Source organism: Hemiscyllium ocellatum, chromosome 21 (genome assembly GCF_020745735.1).
Source record: "Hemiscyllium ocellatum isolate sHemOce1 chromosome 21, sHemOce1.pat.X.cur, whole genome shotgun sequence".
NCBI lineage: Eukaryota > Metazoa > Chordata > Chondrichthyes > Orectolobiformes > Hemiscylliidae > Hemiscyllium > Hemiscyllium ocellatum.
In genome coordinates, this window is record NC_083421.1 from 50,743,540 (window position 1) to 50,770,637 (window position 27,098).

The 27,098-nt window shown below is 43.6% G+C and overlaps 1 protein-coding gene and 1 long non-coding RNA gene across 2 annotated transcripts in view; one reads left to right on the plus strand and one right to left on the minus strand.

Annotated features, from left to right (window-relative positions):
- The window catches only part of si:dkeyp-72a4.1 (uncharacterized protein LOC100148058 homolog), a 255,329-nt gene that overhangs the window by 16,572 nt on the left and 211,659 nt on the right, over positions 1–27,098 (minus strand). The gene's annotated exons all lie outside the window — the stretch shown is intronic.
- Positions 8,439–27,098, plus strand: part of LOC132825870 (uncharacterized) — a 67,967-nt gene continuing 49,307 nt past the window's right edge. The window contains exon 1 of the long non-coding RNA XR_009645822.1: positions 8,439–8,614. This is a non-coding gene — a long non-coding RNA (uncharacterized LOC132825870). The remainder of the gene's footprint in view (positions 8,615–27,098) is intronic.

The following is a 27,098-nucleotide window of genomic DNA, read 5'->3' on the forward strand; positions in this document are numbered from 1 at the left end:
AAGGGCTCATGCCCGAAACGTCGACTCTCCTGCTCCTTGGATGCCGCTTGACCTGCTGCGCTTTTCCAGCAACACATTTTCAGCTCTGATCTCCAGCATCTGCAGTCCTCACTTTCTCCTATCATATTCCTCTACATTGTTATCAGAGACCAAATAATTTCTAGGTAACATTTTTAATGATATAAATTTGTTCTTGGAATGTGGATGATGCTACAGGTCATGCTAATTGCCCATTCCTGTCAGCTGCTGCCATGAGAATTCGTGTTCCCATGAATAATTATAGTCCTTGTAGCAAGTTTCCCACCATGGCATGCCAGGGCCTGTCTTCTTTATGAATAATCATAATCTAAGCTAACATGTGAATTTTACAAGATGGATTATCAGGTAGCAATTTGGCAAATAATACAGATTGCCAAAAGAAGCAAATTATGAGGTGCAAAGGAAAATCTGACAACCTTCTTCAGACAAGAACTATTGTTTGCATCTGATTGTTCTTTGCTAGCTAAACCTTCAGCAGCTTCCGCTTGATTAATAAATAACATAATTAAAGATGCCTTAACATATACAACAGTGGTTTTGTTTAATGGCAATTAATAAATGATAAATGGCAAATGCTTAGTTCCATTAGTGAAGAATTCACTAATATGTATTTCAGAGGTTTTTCCACAATGATAATCTTCCTGGTCTTCAGTCTGCATTACTGTTTCTGTGGCTGAGATGAATAACAAGTCAGTTATTATACTCTTGGAGTAGAATGCTGAAAATGTAACTTGGCTGAAAAGCCATCACTACTGAGAAAATTGCTTTTATTATCACCTAGCTGAAGTCAGTGGAAAATGGTCTTTCCTGAGCAACAAATAATAGAAAGGAGAAAGACTATTATTTGTTGATCTCAGGAAGTACAAGCTAAAGATTGCACAAATTGATGAAGAGGTTTGTGCCTATACCAATCTTAGGTTGATTGGTAAAACTTCATGAGAAAAGCCTTGGATGAATCACCCTCAGTATCTTTTTCATCCATGAAGGAAAAACATGGACTCAGATATTCATCGCAGCATGATGGCATAAATCAGTTTAAAAATTTGTCACTGGTACAGAGAAATCCAGGGTAGAGGTTTGAAGATTTCAGGACATTAAAGATAGAATGATCAGGTTGAGAAAAAAATTGCAAAAAAATCAAAATTTAAGGTCTTAATCAAGGAAGATGTAGAATAAAATACAAAAAGGTAAAACCTTACTAAAATTTCAGTTAATGAGTGCAGCTTTAGTCAGCATAACATAGGAAGGATATACCTTAGACAGATTTACAAAGCTGCCTACCAGTAAGAGTAAGTATAAATATTAGAAATGGTGTGAGAAAACTGTTAGTTATAACAATTCAGACTATGCAGTATTATGGCAGGAATGTTTGAAATTTTAAAAAGGGTTTCTAATAAGATTTCCAACTCTGGTCAGTCATTTCTCAGGAATGGTGGTAGAAGGAAAAGCTAAGGAAGAATGTGGGAACAGATTAATTAAATGAGGTCAGCTTTCTATATTGGAGAGCAAATGCTATAAAAACCGAACTGGCCTGACATCTAGATATTGCCATTCTTCAATTCATTGTATGTATAAAAAATAATTTACATCTTGTTATGAAGTTGGAGGTGTGCACTGTAACTTTAAGAGAGAGTGAATGCTGTTTTGAACTAAGAGCCGACAAGCACCTGTGATATGACTAGATAGCAGTCTCAAGAGTGTACTAGAAAATTGAAAATATGTAACATTTGGCTGTGAAATGGATACCTGAGTTGGTTGCTGTTTTAACAACAATTCAAATTTAACCAGTTTAAATTATGCCCTAGGATACTAAAACCCAATCAAGTTTGAACTTATTGTTTTGCCAACATCAAACCAATGAGACAATCTGATATTGGCGATATAAAAAATGCAGACATTTTGAAAATTGGAGACAGAGCAACTGCCATCAATACAGATCCAAGAAATTAAGAAACACTCTCGCCTTTTAATATGGAACATATTCGCAGTAAAAGAAAAGACGACGACCCACAGAGATCTTCAGCCGGAAAAAGACAGACACCGAAGACAACAGCCACTGTATGGTTCTGAAATTAAGTTGGTGCAATTTTAGTAAGTATCTTATTGGAACAACATATTGTTATAGAGTTGGAGGCAGGTAATACACAGTTAAGAGAAAGGGGGGCTTTGAGTTATGAATAGTTGCTGTTTAATGTTCACTTTTAGAGTTAAAGAATAAATTGATATTATTTTCTTTAAAAACTATAATTTGGGAGTTCTCAGTCACTCATACTTGAATGGATTATGAGGCAAGATGAGCTTCTTTGGATGTTTGGTTTAATTAATAGAGGGGTTCATCATTGCGTGGTGACAATGTGTTCACATTCATTGAATGCATTCACTCAGGCTTTATTAAATGTCCAGCAAGTCCACCCAACTGTTCCCTGTTGGATACAGCCAGTATTAAGGCTTTGTTAAATAAATGCTAGTTAGTGAGCTAAGTAGGATTTTACAATTGGTTTCCAATGCATCAGAGACGTTCCATTGTCTAGGTTAAGGTACAGGTGAAGATCACCTATACACCTCACACATTTCTCCCCTACATCTTCTTCTCCTCCCACCACCCACTCTGCACGACACAAGTGCTATGAAAATGTTCAACTCCATGATTCCTATGATTTAGTTGTTAAGACATTTAGGTTTGGATTGAATAAGATAATCAAAGCGCATAGCTTGAGAGACTAGGAATCAACTCCAAAGCAAATAGATTTCAAGCAGATCTGGTATAATTGAAATGCAAAAAAGTTTATGTTGTTGCTGGGTGGCTGAAAAGTGGCACTCCCATCTAGGATTATAATGGCTACTTTTGATCTGTCTGACTACTCAGTATGTCTCAAGATATCTTTGAAAATGATTTGAAGTTGAAGGGTAAACTGGAAAGGTTTTAATTATTCATGTTGGCTTCCCAGATCAAAAAGGTTAAAAGCATCTTGTAAATGTTGAATTTCTTGGTGGAACCAGGAAGTCTGCAAAGAAGGCCATTAACTCCATTAGAGATATAAATTAGTCATGTGGGGCACAGAATAAACAAGTTGTTTCGAAGGTAAAATATAATTAATTTACACTTTTATTTGGAGCATTGCAGAGTGTTCCAGATTAGACTGAGAGAATAAGGGACATCTTTTCTTTTAAATTTATTCATGTGTGATTTTTCACAGGAATAGATAGTAGTCCAGTCAGCAATCACCTTAGTTAGGGCTTAGGGAAAGCAGAGGTAGAGTCTGCTCAAAGCTGAAAAACTGAAATGAGAGTAAGAACTATTGCAGAGCCAAGAGAACTAATTGGGAGAAAACAATACCTGTCCATAACTAGGACAAAGGGAACAGAAACCACAAGTCCAAGGATGTTTCTGATTTTTAAAATACTTAGCACAAATGGAGTGAGATCCAAGTCTGAGCTGAAAAGTCCAGAGTCATGAGGTTTTGAGGGAAAATTGGAGGACAGTTTATGGAAAGTTGCCCATGACACTTCATACCACAGAAAGGCCAAATAACTAAGGAAAAATCAATGCAAATTCTGCAAGTTTTTAGATTAGATTAGATTAGATTAGATTACTTACAGTGTGGAAACAGGCCCTTCGGCCCAACAAGTCCACACCGACCCGCCGAAGCGCAACCCACCCATACCCTTATATTTACCCCTTACCTAACACTACGGGCAATTTAGCATGGCCAATTCACCTGACCCGCACATCTTTGGACTGTGGGAGGAAACCGGAGCACCCGGAGGAAACCCACGCAGACACGGGGAGAATGTGCAAACTCCACACAGTCAGTCGCCTGAGTCTGGAATTGAACCCGGGTCTTCAGGCGCTGTGAGGCAGCAGTGCTAACCACTGTGCCACCATGCCGCCCACTGTGCCACTTAGATTAGATTACTTACAGTGTGGAAACAGGCCCTTCGGCCCAACAAGTCCACACCAACCCTCCATAGAGCAACTCCCCCAAGACCCATTCCACCACATTTACCCTTTCACCAAACACTATGGGCAATTTAGCATGGCCAATTCACCTAACCTGTATATTTTTGGACTGTGGGAGGAAACTGGAGCACCCGGAGGAAACTCACGCAGACACGGGGAGAATGTGCAAACTCCACACAGACAGTTGCCTGAGGCGGGAATTGAAGCCAGGTCTCTGGGGCTGTGAGGCAGCAGTGCTAACCACTGTGCCACCATGCCGCCCACTGTGCCACCGTGCCACCCATTGTTTCATATTTGGTGATTCCAATAGAAGAAGAAGAATCTCAGGATCTCAATGTGTAAGGGTACTTTGGATGGAATCATATAGAACAGTAAGTGACCTGTTGAGGTTTATGGGCTTAACTATTCAGGATTTATGAAATATAGTGTTAAACAAGTAGGATTTTTTTGTCTAATTCTTACGCAGTAATGGTTTTTATCTTATGATATAATTTATTTCAGTCAATAACTAAAAGCTTTACTTTCTTTTCAAAAGTTAATGCTCTTCCTTAAGATAACACATGACATTTTTAAAAACACTAGTGAACAGATGCTTTCCCTGTTTTAGTTTTCTGCTTCTAAGATTGCATTTGTCTAACAAAGATTTGTTAAATTTCTAGAAAACTTTAGATGTTGTTCAATCGCTTAATTAGACATTTTGACATAAACAACTGTCAACATTTTGTCTTTTATATCCATTTACAAGAAGTACACAGCAGCATAATCAGAACCATCCATGTCTTTTCACACGTATGCAATTATACATTTATGGATTATCAAATTAAAAATAAATACTAACCCAAATTAAAGACTGGCATTCTCCCTCATTCTGATCGTATCTATTACAATTTCACAACTATATTTATTTACAATTGCAATCTAGATAGAAACAAAGATGACTCTCACTATTAAAGACTTAATGCTCACCTTATTGCAAAAAATTAAATAATTACTAATGTCTTACACTGCCTGATCTTCTGTCTTCATAAGGCTAAGCCACATTTTTAAAAGTTAATCATGAAAATATACTACACAAATTACCTAACTTATAGTACATTGACATAAGAAATATTTTCAAGATTACCAATACACACTCATTAAGTGATGTACTATGATAATTAGTGTCATGACTACACAAAATTGTTTTACTTTCTCCTAAGATCAAATAAATCAAATTCAAAACAAGTGAAAATTACCAAATTGTAGAGTTTGGAGAATGATTTTCATTGCTGTAAATAGTCTTTCGTTTCTAATATCTTTTCCTTTTTAAACAAACAAATCATTTTAATATCCAATTTTTCAAGATGTCTCCATTGTCGTTATCAAGCAGTTTTTTGCAAAATTTGATTTCCTTCTTTGTGTTGTAAAGGAATATTGAAATATCAAGCTTCTTGTCATGACAATATGTAAGCCAGTTACTTTAAAATAACTGGTGTTCACAATTCCATTCGCAAAATCCTAAATTTTGAAAATCCTAGAAATGTTTCAAGTTCCTTTAATAAGTTTGTAGGTAAAGTCATTACATAACATAACACTTCTCTTTTTTTTTAATCATTCATTTGGTTTTCAGGGCTCCTCATGAGATTTTCTCAAGGGTTACTTTTCTGATGGGGAGGGCAGTCTTTCTCATTTTCATTGACTCTTAATAGATGATGCAGTCACATGGCAATATTACCATCCATATATGTTTTGATATACAGGGCATCTGAGCTCACGTAAACTGAACTGGAATAATACATCAAAACCTTCAATAAATAATCAACCTGGTATTAAATTTAAAGTCACATTTCCTAAGCAATAGCAGTATTTAAATTGGCAGAAAATCAAAGACATAAGTTAGTTCCAAAAGTATTCTTTCAAAATAATTTACACATATTTCCATATACAAGAAGATACCACCCTAATCACACCTATCTTGGAGAGATCACATATTTTTATCATATATTACAAAACTGAAATGGTTTAACGAGTACTCTTTATAACAGCATCCAATGCATTTACCCTAGTCACGTGCAGCAGCATTAAACTATAAATTCCTTGCAACCTCCCCGCCTCCATAACCATTCTTGTAGCCCTGTGTGTTTTGCCAACCCTATCCATGTCCTTCTGGCCTCCCTATCTCCTACTCCACCATCTACAGCCATATCCACCCGCCACCTCTCTCCCCTTCCCTCCATTCTCCCATGGTGCTGGTCCCCAGCAATATATTCTGACAGCAACTCCCTCATTGCCAACACTTGCTAACCTAATTGCTTGCGCTTCTGCAGTCATAGCTGCTTCTCTCATGTCGGTTGCTAGGTTCACCAGTGAACATCAGTAGAAAACATGTAAGAGCCTGTGATTGGAGGAGTAGCTCCTACCGTATCTTTCCACTCTGTTTACCGTAGTAATTTTTCTCTAATTGGTCAACCCAGGGTGAATTCTAATAGGAATTCTGAGAATTTGTTCACTGATCCCTTCTATTGTCAGAATTATATTTCTTATATAGATAGGGTTGGTTATGTTCTGCTTCATCTTCAAACTGCCTGCTAAGTCTCAATAACCAGCAGAGGGAGCTTTCTATTTCTTTTATCTGATGTTTAACTTGTACAGTTTTCAAACATTTGATGAATACACTACTCAAATATGAGACGAGAAACTCAAGTTTTCCATCTTTAACATGCAGGCTGCAAAACTTGCAATTTGCCACGGCCAATTAAATACATTGGTATACATTTCTTCTTAGGCGAAAGTGAGGTCTGCAGATGTTGAAGATTAGAGTCGAGAGTGTGGTGCTGGAAAAGCACATCAGGTCAGACAGCATCTAATGAGCAGGAAATTTGACGTTTCAGGCAAAAGACCTTCATCAGGAAATTGCTGATGATATGCTTTTTCCCCGAAACATTGATTTTCCTGCTCCTTGGATGGTGCCTGACCTGCTGTGCTTTTCCAGCACCACACTCTCAACATACAGTTCTTCTTAGTCAGAAATAACCTGGGTCAGTAACAAGTGCTCAGTAAACTGTAGCATGTCAACTTTCTTTTTTTGTAGCTTTTATTTCATACTTCACTCCTATTTTAATGAAACATTTAACTACTCCTTCAATTTCAATGATTCCCTTCAATGGATGAAAGGGATAACACAAGACACATACAGGATCTCCATTTCTGCAGTTCCTGTGATGGCTACTACGAAACATGGAGATGTGATCCAAGGCAATACACCTTATAACTTTTTCATCCTTTGCGAATAATTACTAAATTTTGCATTTTCCAAATTGTTCAATTTTAGACATAAGGGCAGATGGATGCTACAATATGACAGTTTATTTGATTAATAGCATCCTGCCCCACGTCATGCTTCTACTGCATGTGTTATGACATTTTCGTGGAAGATGATTTTTGTGAATTATAAATTGAGCTTTTGTTTCTTTTAAAATTTTACGGAAAACAATGAATATGACTGTATTTTCAAACGTAACAGTTAACAAGTCAGACATCCTATAGGGACATGGAGTTCAATTCTTTTCACTCCAGCTTGCACAAATTCCTCAGAATTCTCATCACAAACCAACACTGTGTCCACTCACCTCACCCCATGTTTCTGACATAGTGATAATGAAGGAATGGCAATATAATTCTATTTCAGGATGTTGTGTGGCATTGAAAGAAACTTGCAGGTGGTGGTGCTCACATGCATTTCGTGCCACCTGGCCTTCGAGAAGGTAGAGCTCACATGTTTGGAACATACTGCCAAAGATCAGTTGTCATGTGGCTAACTTTCGCTTTCCTTTAGAATTTTGTAAATTCAATTATAGCTGAAAATGTGTTGCTGGAAAAGTGCAGCAAATCAGGCAGCATCCAAGGAACAGGAGATTCGACATTTCAGGCATAAGCCCTTCTTCTTTCGGGCATAAGTTCCTGAAGAAGGGCTTATGCCCGAAACGTCGAATCTCCTGTTCCTTGGATGCTGCCTGACCTGCTGCGCTTTTCCAGCAACACATTTTCAGCTCTGATCTCCAGCATCTGCAGACCTCACTTTCTCCTCGTAAATTCAATTATAGTAAGACTGACAGAATCATAGAATTTTACAGTACAGAAGGAAGTATGGAGTTATTCTGGCAGTTATATGGTTCACTTAGTGTTGCGATGCATGCCTGGGCTCCAGTAACAGATAATGGTAGTGCACTGTGATAGGTTAGTTAAATCACTGGGAGATGAGCTAATGCTGAAGATCATGGTATTGTAATGTGATAGGTTAAGTGTGATGGAGGAAACTAGTGTGGCAGAAGATGATTAGCTTATAAAGGCAAAGCAAGCCAGCATGATTGGGTATGCTAATGCCATCAGATAAGCGCGGGAAGAATAACTGTATAAATTGCACGAGAAAAAAAGATTGTAGGGAGTCAGGGAGGCATTTTGCTGGCTCACACAGCTTTGATTTTGCAAGATTAAAGTTTAATTTTGTGAAGGATTTTCTGCGTCTCCTGGTAGTTTTTTTAAATAGAGCATTGGTGATTCTTCCACAACAAATTTGTCAACGAGGACGGGATCGGAAAGAGACCATTCCCTCTGAAAAGAAGTTGCAGCTTCAAGGTACTTTTCAGCTGAACCAAGATCTTCCCTGTAGCAGACAGAGAAGGGCTGGCCACCCACAACAAAGATAAGCATTTTGTTGTAATCTGTCAGGTAAGGGAGGTCCTTGGGAATGCAGAAGCGCAAAGAAAGCTGCTGGTGGATCTTTGATTCAAAGAATCAGAAGGTGGATGGTAAATTAAAGTTTGAGGAGACGCACAGGATTGTTCAGGAAAACTGCGCAGAGGGGTGAGTAGTACAGAATAAAGAGATTAGTAAAAAGTCCATGTGGTGATAATAAAAGTCCACATGGTGATAGTAAAAAGTCCATGTGATAATCAAAGTCCACATTGTGATAGTAAAATTCCACATGGTGAATGTAAGACGCTATAAATACTGCCTCGCAGGAAATGAGGGCCTGAACTGATAGTATAGAATAAATAAGAGGAAATTGTTTTACTGGAAACACTGATAGACCTGTTTAGAAAGCTGGCAGATTGGTAGTGGATTATTAAAGGTAAAATAGCAGAGAATTGTATAGACTGGTAAATGTTTTAGATAAGGCTTGTAGGATAATAGGAAATGAACAAAGGGTCTGTTTAAGTAAGGCTCTGGCTGACAATGATTGAGTTATGGCTGTTCGCACCAAGGCTCAGAGAGAGAGAGAGAGAGAGAGACACACAGACAGACAGACAGACAAAGAGAGAGAGACACAGACAGAAAGAGAGACACAGACAGAGAGAGAGAGGGAGAGAGCAAACATTCTGTAATTTGCTGAATGTTTCTGCGTGTGAAAGTCTGTGTGAGAGAGAGAGATTTTATAGTTTAACCATTATGATCTGGTTTGTATGCATAATTTTTGTTGGTGATTGAATGTTTGTGCTTTGTTTCCCTGGAGCTCGAAATCCAGGGGTGTTTTGATTTTGTTGTGCACTATAAGAATTCAAGAATTTTTTGAGAGAGATTTTTCAAGAAACCGTTAGTAATTAGTGCAATTTGCAGATGCACTCCTAGATTGGTTTAGACTGAATTGGTTTAGACTGGTTTAGTTGAAGTTCTAAACTGGAGAAAGGCCAATTTGACGGTATTAAGCAAGATCTTTTGAAAGCTGATTGGAGGCAGATGTTTGCAGGTAAAGGGATGGCTGGAAAATGGGAAGCCCTCAGAAATGAGATAACAAGAATCCAGAGAAAGTATATTCCTGTCAGGGTGAAAGGGAAGGCTGGTAGATATAGGGAATGCTAGATGACTAAAGAAATTGAGGAACAAGTGAGGTCTGCAGATGCTGGAGATCAGAGCTGAAAATGTGTTGCCTATCACCCTCACCTTGACCTCCTTCTACCTATCACATCTCCATCGCCCCTCCCCCAAGTCCCTCCTCCCTACCTTTTATCTTAGCCTGCTGGACACACTTTCCTCATTCCTGATGAAGGGCTTATGCCCGAAACGTCAAATTTCCTGTTCCTTGGATGCTGCCTGACCTGCTGCGCTTTAACCAGCAACACATTTTCAGCTAAAGAAATTGAGGGTTTGGTTAAGAAAAAGAAGGAAGCATATGTCAGGTATCGACAGGATACATCGAGTGAATTCTTAGGAGAGTATAAAAAAAGTAGGAATATACTTAAGAGGGAAATCAGGAGAGCAAAATGGGGACATGAGATAGCTTTGGCAAATAGAATTAAGGAGAATCCAAAGGGGTTTTACAAAGGACAAAAGGGTAACTCGGGAGAGAATAGGGCCCCTCAAAGATCAGCAAGGCAGCCTTTGTGTGGAGCCACAGAAAATGGGGGAGATACTAAATGAATATTTTGCATCAGTATTTACTGTGGAAAAGGATATGGAAGATACAGACCGTAGGGAAATAGATGGTGACATCTTGCAAAATGTCCAGATTACAGAGGAGGAAGTGCTGGATGTCTTGAAATGGTTAAAGGTGGATAAATCCCCAGGACCTGATCAGGTGTACCTGAGAACGCTGTGGGATGCTAGAGTGGGCCTCTTGCTGAGATATTTGAATCATCGATAGTCATAGGTGAGGTGCCGGAAGACTGAAGGTTGGCTAACTTGGTGCCACTGTATAAGAAGGGCGGTAAAGACAAGCAAGGAACTATAGACCAGTGATCTTGACCTCCATGGTGGGCAAGTTGTTGGAGGGAATCCTGAGGGACAGGATGTACATGTATTTGGAAAGGCAAGGACTGATTCGGGAGAATCAACATGGCTTTGTGCGTGGGAAATCATGTCTCACAAACTTGATTGAGTTTTTTGAAGAAGTAACAAAGAATGATGAGGACAGAGCTGTAGACGTGATCTATCTGGACTTCAGTAAGGCGTTCGACAAGGTTCCCCATGGGAGACTGTTTCGCAAGGTTTGATCTCATAGAATACAGGGAGAACCAGCTATTTGGATACAGAACTGGCTCAAAGGTAGAAGACAGAGGGTGGTGGTGGAGGGTTGTTTCTCAGACTGGAGGCCTGTGACCAGTGAAGTGCTACAAGGATCGGTGCTGGGCCCTCTACTTTGTGTCTTTTTCATAAAGGATTTGGATGTGAGCATAAGAGAACAGTTAGTAAGTTTGTAGATTACACCAAAATTGGAGGTGTAGTGGACAGCGAAGAGGATTACCTCAGATTACAACAGGATCTGGACCAGATGGGCCAATGGGCTGAGAAGTGGCAGATGGAGTTTAATTCAGATAAATGCAACGTGGTGTATTTTGGGAAAGCAAATCTTAGCAGGACTGATACACTTAACGGTAAGGTCCTAGGGATGTTGCTGAACAAAGAGACCTTGGAGTGCATTAATCCTTGAAAGTGGAGTGGCAGCTAGATAGGATAGTGAAGACAACATTTGGTATGCTTTCCTTTATTGGTCAGAGTATTGAGTACAGGAGTTGGGAGGTCATGTTGCAGCTGTACTGGACATTGGTTAGGCCACTGTTGGAATATTGCAGCAATTCTGGTCTCCTTCCTATCGGAATGATGTTGTGAAACTTGAAAGGGTTCAGAAAAGATTTACAAGAATGTTGCCAGGGTTGGAGGATCTGAGCTACAGGGAGAGGCTGAACAGGCTGGGGCTGTTTTTTCTGGAGGGTTGGAGGCTGATGGGTGACCTTATAGAGGTTTACAACATTATGAGGGGCATGGATAGGATAAATAGACAAAGTCTTTTCCCAGGGCTAGAGGAGTCCAGAACTAGAGGGCATAGGTTTAGAGTGAGAGGGGAAAGATATAAAAGAGACCTAAGGGGCAACTTTTTCACGCAGAGGGTAGTACGTGTATGGAATGAGCTGCCAGAGGCTGTGGTGGAGGCTAGTACAATTGCAACATTTAAGAGGCATTTGGATGGGTATATGAATAGGAAGAGTTTGGAGGGAGATGGGCCGGGTGCTGGCAGATGGGACTAGATTGGGTTGGCATATCGGGTCGGCATGGATGGGTTGGACTGAAGGGTCTGTTTCCATGCTGTACATCTCTATAACTCTATGAATGAATGAGAAAAGATTGTTTGTATTAACAAGCTGCAATTGAGGACGTTTAGGAACTGATAGATTGATAAGGAACTGCAATTGAGATACTGAGTAAGAAATTTCCAGTAGTAAGTCACAGTTTTGTAAAAAGTTCTGGAAAATATGTAAGAAGAACTAATTATTTATTAACTAAATGGCTGAAAGAGGATAACCTTTGATAGAAATATGTGCACCGGAATGAAAGGGTTAATTAAGAAGTACTGACAAGACAATATTGAAGAGGGAATAGGAGTTGGAAATTTTACGGCTGTATGGAATTGTAGCAGAGGTTTGGGAATGATTTTTCAGGCACCAATTGCAATCACGGGGTGCTAGAGAGCAGGATGAGCAGTTTCTCTGCACAAAGGCTGGGATGAAAACATCTCCACGTGCTTAGTGTAGAATAAAGAGCCTTCCGGTATGGAGGCCCAGCAGGGGACTACATCTGTATTTCCCAGGTTGGAAGGCTTGGGGCAACCCTCCCCCATTTGGGGGAGGAGAATGTAATACATTGTCTCGTGATAAGGGGACAATAGAGATAATGGGGAAATTAGATTTGGATGCAATTGACCCAGAACAGAATGGGTTTAAAATAAAGAAATGAAAAGCAGGACAGATAACATGGCAGTAACACAGGGGAGAATGCTGAAATACAAGTTAAGTTAGAATTGGAATCTGGTGAGGAATCACAATGTAGCAATTTTAATAAGGGAAAGAAGGTCCCACAGGGAAGATATTGCACTTGTCTGTAAAAGAGTGAGACAGCTGTTATACATTCTTTGGGCGACCCAGGATCTGGAAAGGCTGAAAAATGTGTTGCCCAGTTTACATGATGGAGTAGGAAAGTGAAAGAGCCTTTGAAGATGAAACCACAGGACGGTTGTTGGCTGTGGGGGATTTGAAGGCACTGCTAGTACAGATGGTGGGATTCTTGACATTAAGAACGGTAATGGACCAAGCCCACCTGAGGAAGGTGGTGGACAATCCGATGATTGATGGCGCTGGGTTTGATTAAATAAAACAAAGGCTATGGCAGGCCCTTAGACTGTTGCCTACTGGAGATTAATCCCATAGCTTTGAGAGGGCATCCACTGGGAGACACTGAAAACTCAGCAGCCTATTTGGACAACCAGTTGAAAAGGTGGAGGCTTGAAACAGAACAGGCTGTGGAAGGTAGTCAACTGCTGACCATGAAGTATCAGACTGCTATTGCTGAGGTAAGGCCCCCTCAAGTCAAATCTAAGTTGGAGGAGGTAGTGGGTCTGACGTCCATGGCCTGCCAGGAGTTCAGAGAACATGTAGTCCATGCGGTCGAAAGATACTGGAAAGACAAAGGAGCTGGCTGACCAGTAGGAGGAGGTGCAATGAAAGTTGACATTGCTGCAGCTCAGGAACTTTAAAAAGAAAAAAAAGAGAGAAAAGCAAGACAATGTTGCCAGTGACAGCTAGGTTGAGCTGAGCTACTGTGATGAATAATATGCCAGTCCAGGGAGCACCCTCTAACACCACCTTGCAGGGGCCAGAAAACCTCATGTTGGTAATAAACGTTTTTGGAGGGGCTTTTACACAAGTACCATACCAAGGGCAAAACAAACTTAATCAGCTGTCTAGAAGGAACTGGGGTCTCCAAGGATGGGGACGAGGAGATGGCAGGGCCAAGGCGTATGGGGAGAAATCAGATTCAGAGAGGATCAGGAAGAGTGTGTTGGGGGTGTTACCTACCAGGCCATTTTAGAAGAAATTGCCCATGTTGGACCTGGCTCTCCCGGCCCAGGGTGGACCTATTAGTCAGGGATGACTAGCTGACCTGCCACAAAATCCCTGTACAGGCCTGTTAATCTGTATAGTGTGTGCTATGGATGCCCAGGGAACCCGAGTGGGAAGGGACAGTACCCTGTGACAATATACGGGAGGCTGAACAGGAACCTATTTTACAGTTTAGGTGTCAACCGTCCTTCCACACCATGATGATAAATACTAGAGCTACGTATGCTTGTGTCCAACTGCAGTATGCCTCCCACCTTCCTATGCAGGGTAAATGTATTAGGACTATAGGGTTCTTGGGTAGACCACAGTTGACTAGGTTTACAGTTTCAGTACGTTTACAAATGGATAGTTAACTGATCATTTTGCCTTTATTAGTCTATAATGGGCACCACTTAATTTGCTAGGTAGGGATGCTTTATTGCAGTTAGAATTAAATTGGGATGTACACATGAGGAGTTTAGTGTAGATAGAGCGATTTCTCAGTTGGTATTGCAGGAACCCAGGTAGGCCAATGTATATTGGATAGATGACGTAGATGGTTATATTTGGGAAACTTGGGGAAAATGGAGGACAGATGCTTAAGCTTTACTGCCTTTGGCTGAACAACCCTAGCCTGAGCTGCATTGTACAGTGATTTTTTGACGAGATTTGGAGTAAAGTTTTAGGGAAGTGGCACTGTGAGGTGATGCATTTTGGGAAGTCCAATTCTAGAGTGAATTATACTGTAAGGGGAAGACCCTTGGGAAATCTTGATGAGCAGAGAGATCTGAGTGTTCAGGTCCGTTGTACCCTGAAGGTCTTCTCACAGGTGGATAGAGTGGTCAAGAAGGCATTTGGTATTCTTGTCTTCATCGGACAGGGTATTGAGTACAAGAGCTGGCAGGCCAAGTTAAAATTGTCCAAGACATTGGTTCGGCCGCATTTAGAATACCGAGTACAGTTCTGGTCGCCACATTACCGCTTAGGAGAGAGTGCAGAGAAGGTTTATGAGGATATTGCCTGGTATGGCAGGTGCTGGCTATATAGTGAGGTTGAGTAGGTTAGGATTGTTTTCATTTAGAAAAAAGGAGATTGAGGGAGGACCAGATTGAGGTCTACAAAAACATGAAGGTTTAGATACTGGAGTTGGAGCGGCTCGGGTTGGAGGGCCGAAGGGCCTGTTCCTGGGCTGTAAGTTTTCTTTGTACTTGGCTCTTCCTTTGACCTAAGCTAAGCAGCTGTTGCAGGGACAAAGGATGGGGTGGGGAGCAGGCATAACCAGGAAGGCCTGTGGTGCACAGACGAAGGTTTGTGGGTGGCACCTACCCTTTGTTGACTATTCTCACCTCGGCAGCACATGGTTTGGACCACTGTGCTAAAGGGCAAGTGCTGAGGTAATTAGAGATGGATGGCTTTTAGTCACCTTACTTGCAGGGTTCAGTGAGTTATATATTATCGCAATGTGATGTTTGTTCTCAAAGTAATGTCAGAAAGGGGATAGCGACCCCTACAGGACATATGCCTGTACCTGATGGGCCATTTAAGCATTTGGTGATCGACTATGTAGACAGTGAGAAAATAGGGATGTTGGCAGTCATTGATAGCTGCAAATGTGTTGCTGGTCAAAGCACAGCAGGCCAGGCAGCATCTCAGGAATAGAGAATTCGACGTTTCGAGCATAAGCCCTTCATCAGGAATAAGAGAGAGAGCCAAGCAGGCTAAGATAAAAGGTAGGGAGGAGGGACTAGGGGGAGGGGCGATGGAGGTGGGATAGGTGGAAGGAGGTCAAGGTGAGGGTGATAGGCCGGAGTGGGGTGGGGGCGGAGAGGTCAGGAAGAGGATTGCAGGTTAGGAGGGCGGTGCTGAGTTGAGGGAACCGACTGAGACAAGGTGGGGGGAGGGGAAATGAGGAAACTGGAGAAATCTGAATTCATACCTTGTGGTTGGAGGGTTCCCAGGCGGAAGATGAGGCGCTCCTCCTCCAGCCGTCGTGTAGTTGTGTTCTGCCGGTGGAGGAGTCCAAGGACCTGCATGTCCTCGGTGGAGTGGGAGGGAGAGTTAAAGTGTTGAGCCACGGGGTGATTGGGTTGGTTGGTTCGGGCGGCCCGGAGGTGTTCTCTGAAGCGTTCCGCAAGTAAGCGGCCTGTCTCACCAATATAGAGGAGGCCACATCGGGTGCAGCGGATGCAATAGATGATGTGTGTGGAGGTACAGGTGAACTTGTGGCGGATATGGAAGGATCCCTTGGGGCCTTGGAGGGAAGTGAGTGTGGAGGTGTGGGCGCAAGTTTTACATTTCCTGCGGTTGCAGGGGAAGGTGCCGGGGGTGGAGGTTGGCTTGGTGGGGGGTGTGGACCTGACGAGGGAGTCACGAAGGGAGTGGTCTTTGCAGAACGCTGACAGGAGAGGGGAGGGAAATATATCCCTGGTGGTGGGGTCCGTTTGGAGGTGGCGGAAATGACGGCGGATGATACGTTGTATGCGGAGGTTGGTGGGGTGGTAGGTGAGAACCAGTGGGGTTCTGTCTTGGTGGCGGTTGGAGGAGCGGGGCTCAAGGGTGGAGGAGCGGGAAGTGGAGGAGATGCGGTGGAGGGCATCGTCGATCACGTCGGGGTGGGAGTCTGCGGTCCTTGAAGAAGGAGGCCATCTGGGCTGTGCGGTGTTGGAATTGGTCCTCCTGGGAGCAGATGCGGCGGAGACGAAGGAATTGGGAATATGGGATGGCGTTTTTACAGGGGGCAGGGTGGGAGGAGGTGTAGTCCAGGTAGCTGTGGGAGTCAGTCGGTTTATAATAGATGTCTGTGTTGAGTCGGTCGCCCGAGATAGAAATGGAAAGGTCTAGGAAGGGGAGGGAGGAGTCTGAGACAGTCCAGGTGAATTTCAGGTCGGGATGGAAGGTGTTGGTAAAGTTGATGAACTGTTCAACCTCCTCGTGGGAGCACGAGGCAGCGCCGATACAGTCATCGATGTAGCGGAGGAAAAGGTGGGGGGTGGTGCCAGTGTAGTTGCGGAAGATGGACTGTTCCACATATCCTACGAAGAGGCAGGCATAGCTGGGGCCCATGCGGGTGCCCATGGCAACTCCTTTAGTTTGGAGGAAGTGGGAGGATTGAAAAGAGAAGTTATTCAGGGTGAGGACCAGTTCAGTCAGTCGAAGGAGGGTGTCAGTGGAAGGGTACTGGTTGGTGCGGCGGGAAAGGAAGAAGTGGAGGGCTTTGAGTCCTTCGTGATGGGGGATGGAGGTGTACAGGGACTGGATGTCCATAGTGAAAATAAGGCGTTGGGGACCGGGGAAGCGAAAATCCTGGAGGAGGTGGAGGGCGTGGGTGGTGTCCCGAACATAGGTGGGGAGTTCTTGGACTAAAGGGGACAGGAGCGTGTCGAGGTATTGGGAGATGAGTTCGGTGGGGCAGGAGCAGGCTGAGACAATGGGTCGGCCGGGGCAGGCAGGTTTGTGGATTTTGGGCAGGAGGTAGAAACGGGCGGTGCGGGGTTGTGGGACTATGAGGTTGGAGGCGGTGGATGGGAGATCCCCTGAGGTGATGAGGTCCTGGATGGTCTGGGAGATGAAGTCATTGATAGGTTTAGTAGATGGGTAGAAGAGACCCCGTCGAAAGATTCAGGGGCAGACAGTGGTAACGCTTTTAATGATTATTCCATGGTTTGGCCTACCATCAAAGATCGGTTTGGGTAATGGGTCTGCCTTTATCCAGATGGTGGTTAAATTGGTGCTGAAGACTTGGCAGATTAAGCAAAGGTTTGGTCTGTGTATCATCCCCAGTCACAGGTTATGGTGGAATGGATTAATGGTACTTTGAAAGCTAAGTTGAGTAAGATTTGTGCGAGCTCCAATCTTAATTGGGTTGATGCACTACCGCTGCCACTAATGCAAAGTAACCGCATGACTAACTTGGCGCTGCATGAAATGCTTACAGGTAGACCATGCCAGTGTCCAAGTAGAGGGGTCCATATGATGGGCCTAGCTTGGAACAACTGGAACTTGAACTTAAGTAATACATGTAACAGCCAATTATGATACACGAGTTTATCCACACACAGGAAATACTGAGGGAGTCAGTGTTTGGTAACAGGAAGGGGCCTATTGGCACACCTTGCTTGATAGTGCCACTGTGGCTATCATAACCGACTCTGCACCACCCTAAATGGGAGTATGTCCCTGATCCGGTAAAACACTTTCTTGGTATTGGTTAGCCAAGGGGTGTCCCCAATATGTTTTGGGCCAGGAGTGAGATTGCCGCAGGCTGGGGGTCACTTATCCCTACCATTGGGATTTGCATGAATGTTGGGTGGATTAATTATATCTGTTACGATTAGCAGCAATTTATTGATTAATCTGCTGATGCCCTTTCTGCATTGGGTGAGCAATTGGATGCGACTGGTCGGGTGGCGTGGTGGACTCAGCAGGCCTTGGGCTGGTTGGATGGTGTTCTGTGTAGATTGGAGGGCTTGGTTCACTACATTTGGGATTGTTGCAGGTTTTGTGTTGCTTGTTGTTGCCTTTGTCTTTTTCCGTGCTCTTCCTCTTGTTAAGTCTTTTTTTTAAGTGTCTTGCTGCGCGATGGATCCCTGTTGTTCCAGTGGACTCTGGCCCAGCCTCCTCTTCCGCTGCGGGCTCACCGCTCTGCTTCGATGATCTGACGTTTGCTGTGGTGCTGAAGCTTTATTCTGATGGAGATGCCTGACTTTCATGTATTGCGTGTGTACCTTTAGGTTGTGCGGCGTCTTTGGTCTTTTTTCCTGTTCCTGTTATTGTGGGACGGGGTTTTGGCCTGTGACTCCAGATGTGCAGGGAGAATCCTTTGCGATCTGGACCCTGGAAATTGTTATTGACCGCTTTTGGGATTCTGTCAATCAATTTGGCCTTTGGGTGTTCAGCCTCCTTATGTTATTTCTGTGAGAGAACTGTTGGTCTCGAAGGAGGGAATATATGGAAGTTATTCTGGCAGTTATATGGTTCACTTAGAACACTAAGAGCATGCATGCCCGAGATCATGTTACAGGGCTCCAGTAACGGATAACGGTAGTGCACTGGATAGGTTAGTTAAATCACTAGAAGATGAGCTAATGCTGAAGATCATGGTATTGTAATGTGATAGGTTTAGTGTGATAGAGGAAACTAGTGTGGCAGACGATGATTCGTTTAGAAAGGCAAAGTAAGCCAGCATAATTGGGTATGCTAATGCCATCAGAAAAACGCGGAAAGAATAACTGTATAAAATGCAGGAGAATAAAGAGATTGTGGGGAGTCAGGAAGACATTTTGCTGGCTCCCACAGCTTTGATTTTGCAAGATTAAAGTTTAGTTTCGTGAAGGATTTTCTGCGTCTCCTGGTAATTTTTTTAATTGAGCATTGAGTGATTCTTCCACAACAGAAGCCATTTGACCCATGACAGCTCTCCCAAAAGAGCTACCCAGTTACTCCCATTTTCCAGCCTATCTCCATTTCCCTCTTAACTCATCATTTTCAATTGTATATCCAGCTCTGTTGAAATCTCATACAGAATCTTCTTCCACCACACTCACAGGCAGAACACTCCAACTTCAAGACATTTTTCCCAATATTGCCACGGTTACACTGTTGATTATTTGTTAATTTCCTATCCCCTCTCTCTCTCTCTCACCCCGCCCCCCCCCCCCCCCCCCCCCCATTCTGGTGAAGCATCCATTGTTTATCTGCCAGCGTTAATTATCCTGGTGGAGTCAGCACAGAGGTTTTGGGGTCTTTAACTGATAAATATTGACTGGGAATACTATAATTCAAATACTTTAGATGGGTCAGTTTTAGTCCAATGTGCGCAGGAGGGTTTCTTGACACAATGTGTAGACAGGCCAACAAGGGGCGAGGCCACATTAGATTTAATACTAGGTAATGAACCCAGCCAGGTGTTAGATTTGGAGGTAGGTCAGCACAATTTGGTGATTGTGACCACAATTCTGTTAGGTTTATTTTGGTGATGGAAAGGGGTAGGTATACCACAGGGCAAGTGTTATAGCTGGGGGAAAGGCAATTACAATGCAATTAGGCAAGATTTAGAATGCATAGGATGGGGAAGGAAACTGCAGGGGATGATCATAATAGAAATGTGGAGCTTACTCAAGGATCAGCTGCGGGTCCTTGAAAAGTATGTTCCGGTCAGGCAGGGAAGAAGTTGTTGAGCGCAAGAGCCATGGTTTACTAAGGAAGTTGAATCTCTTGTCAAAAAGAAGAAAAAGGCTTATGTTAGAATGAGATATGATGGTTCAGTTGGGGCACTTGAGAGTTCCAAGTTATCCAGGAAAGACTTAAAGAGAGAGCTAAGAAGAGTCCAGGAGGACATGAGAAGTCATTGGCGGATAGGATAAAGGAAAACTCTAAGGCTTTCTATAGCTATATCAGGAAAGAAAAATGACTAGAGTAAGATTAGGGTGGTGCTAGAAAAGCACAGCAGATCAGGCAGCATCCAAGGAACAGAAAAATTGAGTATTCAGATGACCAGCCTGCTTTGAGCACTCTAATGTTTTTCAAAGTAAGTGCTCGGATCCCCAGGACTCTCAGCTAAGAGCATCAAGGGAGCACGGAGAGGCAGGGGCTGGGACAGGCGGTAGCTTGCCTCGCAGCAGACCGCCAGCCTGAAAAAATTAGTGTGTTCAAAACAGGCTGGTCACCTGAATACTCGATTTTCCTGCTCCTCGGATGCTGCTGTCCCTTTCCAGCACCACTCTAATTTTGACTCTGATCTCCAGCATCTGCAGTCCTCACTTTTGCCTACAGTAAGATTAGGGCCAATAAAGCATTGTAGTAGGAAGTAGTGTGTGGAGTCAGAGATAGGGGAAGTGCTAAATGAATACTTTTCCTCCGTATTCACACTAGAAAAAAGACAATGTGGTCGAGGAGAATACTGAGATACAGGCTACTAGACTAGATAGGATTGAGACGCATAAGGAGGAGTTGTTAGCAATTCTGGAAAGTATAAAAATAGACAAATCGCCCAGGTCAGATAGGATATATCTGAGGATTCTCAGAGAAGCCAGGGAGGAGATTGCCAAGCCTTTGGTTTTGATCTTTATATCATTATTGTCCACAGGAACAGTGCCAAAGACTGCAGGATAGCAAATGTTGTTGCCTTGTCCAAGAAGGGGAGTACAGACAACCCTAGAAATTATAGACCTGTGAGCCTTACTTTGGTTATGGGTAAAGTGTTGGAAAGGGTTAGAAAATATAGGACTTATCATCATCTAGAGATGAATAAGTTGATTAGGGATAGTCAACGTGGTTTTGTGAAGGGTAGGTCGTGCCTCACAAACTTATTGAGTTCTTTGAGAAGGTGACCAAACAGGTGGATGAGGGAAAAGCAGTTGATTTGGTGTATATGGATTTCAGTAAGGCATTTGATATGTTTCCCCACAGTAGGCTGTGCACAAAACACAAAGACATGAGACTGAGGGTGATTTAGCAGTTTGGAGCAGAAATTGGCGAGCTGAAAGAAGACAGGGTGGTGTCATAGAGTCATACAGATGTACAGCATGAAAACAGACCTTTGGTCCAACCCGTCCATGCCAACCAGATATCCTAACCCAATCTAGTCCCACCTGCCAACACCTGACCCATATCCCTCCAAACCCTTCCTATTTATATACCCATCCAAATGCCTCTTAAATGTTGCAATTGTACCAGCCTCCACCACTTCCTCTGGCAGCTCATTCCATACACGTATCACCCTCTGTGTGAAAAAGTTGCCCCGTAGGTCTCTTTTATATCTTTCCCATCTCGCCCTAAACCTATGCCCTTTAGTGGCTGATAGGAAATGTTCATCCTGGAGCTCAGTTACTCGTGAGGTACCACAAAGATCTGTTTTGGGTCCACTATTGTTTGTCATTTAAATAAATGACTTGGTTGAGGGGATAGAAGGAGGGTTAGTAAATTTGCAGATGACACTAAGGTCGGTAGAGCTATGGATAGTGACGAAGGATGTTGTAAGTTACAGAGAGACAGATAAGCTGCAAAGCTGGACTGAGAGGTGACAAATGGGGTTTAATGTGGAAAAGTGTGATGTGATTCATTTTGGAAGGAGTAACAGGAATGCAGATAGGTCGATGGAGTTGTTAAGAAGGCACGATGGTTTGTTAGCTTTTATTGGTAGAGGAATTGAGTTTCAGAACCATGAGATCATGCTGCAGCTGTGCAAAGCTCTGGTGTGGCCACATTTGGAGTATTGCATACAGAACTGGTCACTGCATTATAGGAAGAACGTGGAAGCTTTGCAAAGGGTTCAGAGGAGATTTACTAGGATGTTGCCTAGTATGGAGGGAAGGTCTTATGAGGAAAGTTGAGGGACTAGAGGCTGTTTTTGTTGGAGAGAAGAAGGTTGAGAGGCAACATAATTGAAAATGTGTTGCTGGTTAAAGCACAGCAGGTTAGGCAGCATCTCGGGAATAGGGAATTCGACGTTTCGAGCATAAGCCCTTCATCAGGAATGAGAGAGAGTAGCCAAGCAGGCTAAGATAAAAGGTAGGGAGGAGGGACTTGGGGGAGGGGCGATGGAGGTGGGATAGGTGGAAGGAGGTCAAGGTGAGGGTGATAGGCCGGAGTGGGGTGGGGGCGGAGAGGTCAGGAAGGAGATTGCAGGTTAGGAGGGCGATGCTGAGTTGAGGGAACCGACTGAGACAAGGTGGGGGGAGGGGAAATGAGGAAACTGGAGAAATCTGAATTCATACCTTGTGGTTGGAGGGTTCCCAGGCGGAAGATGAGGCACTCCTCCTCCAGCCGTCGTGTTGTTATGTTCTGCCGGTGGAGGAGTCCAAGGACCTGCATGTCCTCGGTGGAGTGGGAGGGAGAGTTAAAGTGTTGAGCCACGGGGTGGTTGGGTTGGTTGGTCCGGGCGGCCCAGAGGTGTTCTCTGAAGCGTTCCGCAAGTAAGCGGCCTGTCTCCCCAATATAGAGGAGGCCACATCGGGTGCAGAGGATGCAATAGATGATGTGTGTGGAGGTACAGGTGAACTTGTGGCGGATATGGAAGGATCCCTTGGGGCCTTGGAGGGAAGTGAGTGTGGAGGTGTGGGCGCAAGTTTTACATTTCCTGCGGTTGCAGGGGAAGGTGCCGGGGGTGGAGGTTGGGTTGGTGGGGGGTGTGGATCTGACGAGGGAATCACGAAGGGAGTGGTCCTTGCGGAACGCTGATAGGGGAGGGGAGGGAAATATATCCCTGGTGGTGGGGTCCATTTGGAGGTGGCGGAAATGACGGCGGATGATACGTTGTATGCGGAGGTTGGTGGGGTGGTAGGTGAGAACCAGTGGGGTTCTGTCTTGGTGGCGGTTGGAGGAGCGGGGCTCAAGGGTGGAGGAGCGGGAAGTGGAGGAGATGCGGTGGAGGGCATCGTCGATCACGTCGGGGGGGAATCTGCGGTCCTTGAAGAAGGAGGCCATCTGGGCTGTGCGGTGTTGGAACTGGTCCTCCTGGGAGCAGATGCGGCGGAGACGAAGGAATTGGGAATATGGGATGGAGTTTTTGCAGGGGGCAGGGTAGGAGGAGGTGTAGTCCAGGTAGCTGTGGGAGTCAGTCGGTTTATAGTAGATGTCTGTGTTGAGTCGGTCGCCCGAGATAGAGATGGAAAGGTCTAGGAAGGGGAGGGAGGAGTCTGAGACAGTCCAGGTGAATTTGAGGTCGGGATGGAAGGTGTTCGTAAAGTTGATGAACTGTTCAACCTCCTCGTGGGAGCACGAGGCAGCGCCGATACAGTCATCGATGTAGCAGAGGAAAAGGTGGGGGGTGGTGCCAGTGTAGTTGCGGAAGATGGACTGTTCCACATATCCTACGAAGAGGCAGGCATAGCTGGGGCCCATGCGGGTGCCCATGGCAACTCCTTTAGTTTGGAGGAAGTGGGAGGATTGAAAAGAGAAGTTATTCAGGGTGAGGACCAGTTCAGTCAGTCGAAGGAGGGTGTCAGTGGAAGGGTACTGGTTGGTGCGGCGGGAAAGGAAGAAGCGGAGGGCTTTGAGTCCTTCGTGATGGGGGATGGAGGTGTACAGGGACTGGATGTCCATAGTGAAAATAAGGCGTTGGGGACCGGGGAAGCGAAAATCCTGGAGGAGGTGGAGGACGTGGGTGGTGTCCCGAACGTAGGTGGGGAGTTCTTGGACTAAAGGGGACAGGACCATGTCGAGGTATTGGGAGATGAGTTCGGTGGGGCAGGAGCAGGCTGAGACAATGGGTCGGCCTGGGGCAGGCAGGTTTGTGGATTTTGGGCAGGAGGTAGAAACGGGCGGTGCGGGGTTGTGGGACTATGAGGTTGGAGGCGGTGGATGGGAGATCCCCTGAGGTGATGAGGTCATGGATGGTGTGGAAGATGATGGTTTGGTGGTGGGAGGTGGGGTCGTGGTCAAGGGGGCGATAAGAGGAGGCGTCCGCGAGCTGGCGTTTGGCCTCAGCGGTATAAAGGTCAGTGCGCCAAACTACCACCGCGCCTCCCTTGTCTGCGGGTTTGATGGTGAGGTTGAGATTGGAGCGGAGGGAGTGGAGGGCTGCACGTTCTGAGGGTGAGAGGTTGGAGTGGGTGAGAGGGGTGGACAGGTTGAGTCGGTTAATGTCACGGCGGCAGTTGGCTATAAAGAGGTCGAGGGCGGGTAGGAGGCCAGCACGGGGTGTCCAGTGGATGGGGTGTGTTGGAGGCGGGAGAAGGGGTCGTCAGAGGGTGGGCGGGAGTCTTGGTTGTGAAAGTAGGCACGGAGGCGAAGGCGGCGGAAGAATTGTTCAATATCTCAGCGCGTGTTGAACTCATTAATCCGAGGGCGTAGGGGAATGAAGGTGAGGCCCCTGCTGAGGACTGATCTTTCATCCTCAGAGAGGGGGAGATCTGGAGGGATGGTGAAAATCCGGCATGGTTGGAAGCTAGGACCTGGTGTGGGACTGGAGATGGGGGTGGGGACGGGGACAGAGATCGAAGTAGGGGCGGAGTTAGACGTGGTGACGTTACTCGATGTGGGGGCGGAGTCAAGCGTGCAGACCTCATTTTTTACAGGCAACATAATTGAGACATATAAGATAATCAGAGGGTTAGATAGGTTGGACGGTGAGAGCCCTTTTTCTCGAATGGGATGGTTAGTACCAGGGGACACAGCTTTAAATTGAGGGGTGATAAATATAGAACAGATGTCAGAGGTAGTTTCTTTACTCAAGGGTATTAGGGTCATGGAACATACTGCCTGCAACAGTAATAGACTCGCCAACTTTAAGGGCATTTAAATGGTCATTGGATAGGCATATGGACGAGAATGGAATAGTGTAGATTAGATGGGCGTCAGATTGGTTCCATAGGTCAGCGCGACATCGAGGGCAGAAGGGCCTGTACTGCGTTGTAATGTTCTATGTTCTAGATTACACTGGTGAAAATGACATTGAGGTGCCAGAGAAAGATCAGATAATAGAATAGAATATCAACTGAAATGGAAGGGTGAGGGAAATTCTTGGGAAAAAAATTGAAAATGTATAGGAAGATTTGTTCATTATTTGGTTATGTCATAGCCTATTGGAAGCTGCCTTTGATGCCTATATGACTACATACATAAATTTAACAAATTGTGTCAACTTTCAAACACTTCACTCCTGGACTATGATCGTCTGTGATTGAGACTCAGTTCAAATCACACCAATTGGTTTCAAATGATACACTTGGATACCAGTAAATGCAGCAATCCATGTAAACCTTTTCTGGAAAATGCTGTAATTTCTTGTGAAAACTAATGGAATTAGATAAATATACAAATTTCAAGGCTCCAAGAATAGCAGAAGTGGGAAGAATTTCAACACACTGCAAGCCAACTGCTGATTTTCTAAAAAGGACTCAGTAATTGTGCTTTGTTTCAAATTTGTTCCACAATAGAATATCTCAATGCAAGATCAGACATAACATACATGTTTATACAGAAAGCATTTGCGTGATGTGGTAATTACAGCATCAGTTGTAAAAATATCCATGTTAAGATTGCTTGAAGCCTTTGCAAGTTACACTGAATGACTTAAAAGGCTTTTTTAAGTTAGCATGCTTGCAAAAATACAGAAATTCTCATCACTTAAACATGCTCATTTATAGAGGATCGAAATACTAATTTGCACCACGTAGTTTTCTTTTCTGGAGGGATCATACAGGTTGTCACACACCTCCTTCGAGAATGTGCCTTTGCAAAGAAGACCTAAGAGCAATGCTGTCATTTTTAATTTGAGATTTATCCAAAGCAGCTTTGTGATGCAGGAATCTATGCTCTACAGGCTTTTCTCTGCAATGCACACTGAGACAAATATCGACAGTGCCTGGAAGATCAACAACTTGGTGAACAGTTCTTTGTGCTGCCCGAAACCTGGTTTCCAGTATAAAGAGTTGTCCTTGACCAAGAGTTGCAGACTTGCACATTCCAAGATTCAGAACTACATGCTAACAAACACATTAAAGTTAGGTGCAGCTCCACCTAAGCTCGGAGGGAAAAGAGCACTGACTAAGTTCTCCCTTCCAAAATATAACAATGGTCTGTGAGTTTTTAGACATCTCAATTGCTTAAATATTTAACATTTTCTTCCTGCATGATTTAAAAAGAATGCTTGCTATTTGCAACTGCATGTTAGCTCAGTGGGATGTAAAATTCCAGTGTATTTTGTGTTTCTTTGGAAAAATTGCACAGAACAAAATAAGAAACTTTTCGTATGGATTTATGGATAAGTTATTTCTAAATAAAAGTAGAAAAAACAGATTTGTAAATTATCTTTATGATTCAGTAACTGTACCTGCTCTACAATCAGCCCTGACACTTACACAACACTGATTTACTGATTGAATTCATTGTGTTTTTCCACTTGATTGCCAAATTCTCTTCAAATTTATGGAGATCATCTAGAATACAAATTTGCTAATTCAAGGATTAATGTTTTAATTTGCACACAGAAATATCTTGCACCATACATAAACAAATGTTAAAAGTATAGAGCAATAATACTGAAATTATTGCTAATTAGCAGACAAGGTACCATATTTGAATGACATGCCTGCCTGTCTTTTTTAAACACAATGATTTTTCAGGCCAGAGTCTGTACTTTATTTAAATTTAAGGTTTGTTAAGTAACAAGGTTTTCTTAGGTCACATCAAATATAGTTTCTCCTATTCCCTCCTACTCAATTTTTTTTCATTTTTAGTTGAAACTTGATTTGCTCTAAAATCATTTCAGTTAAAGCTTATCAATACACATGTAGTTCAAATAATGATTT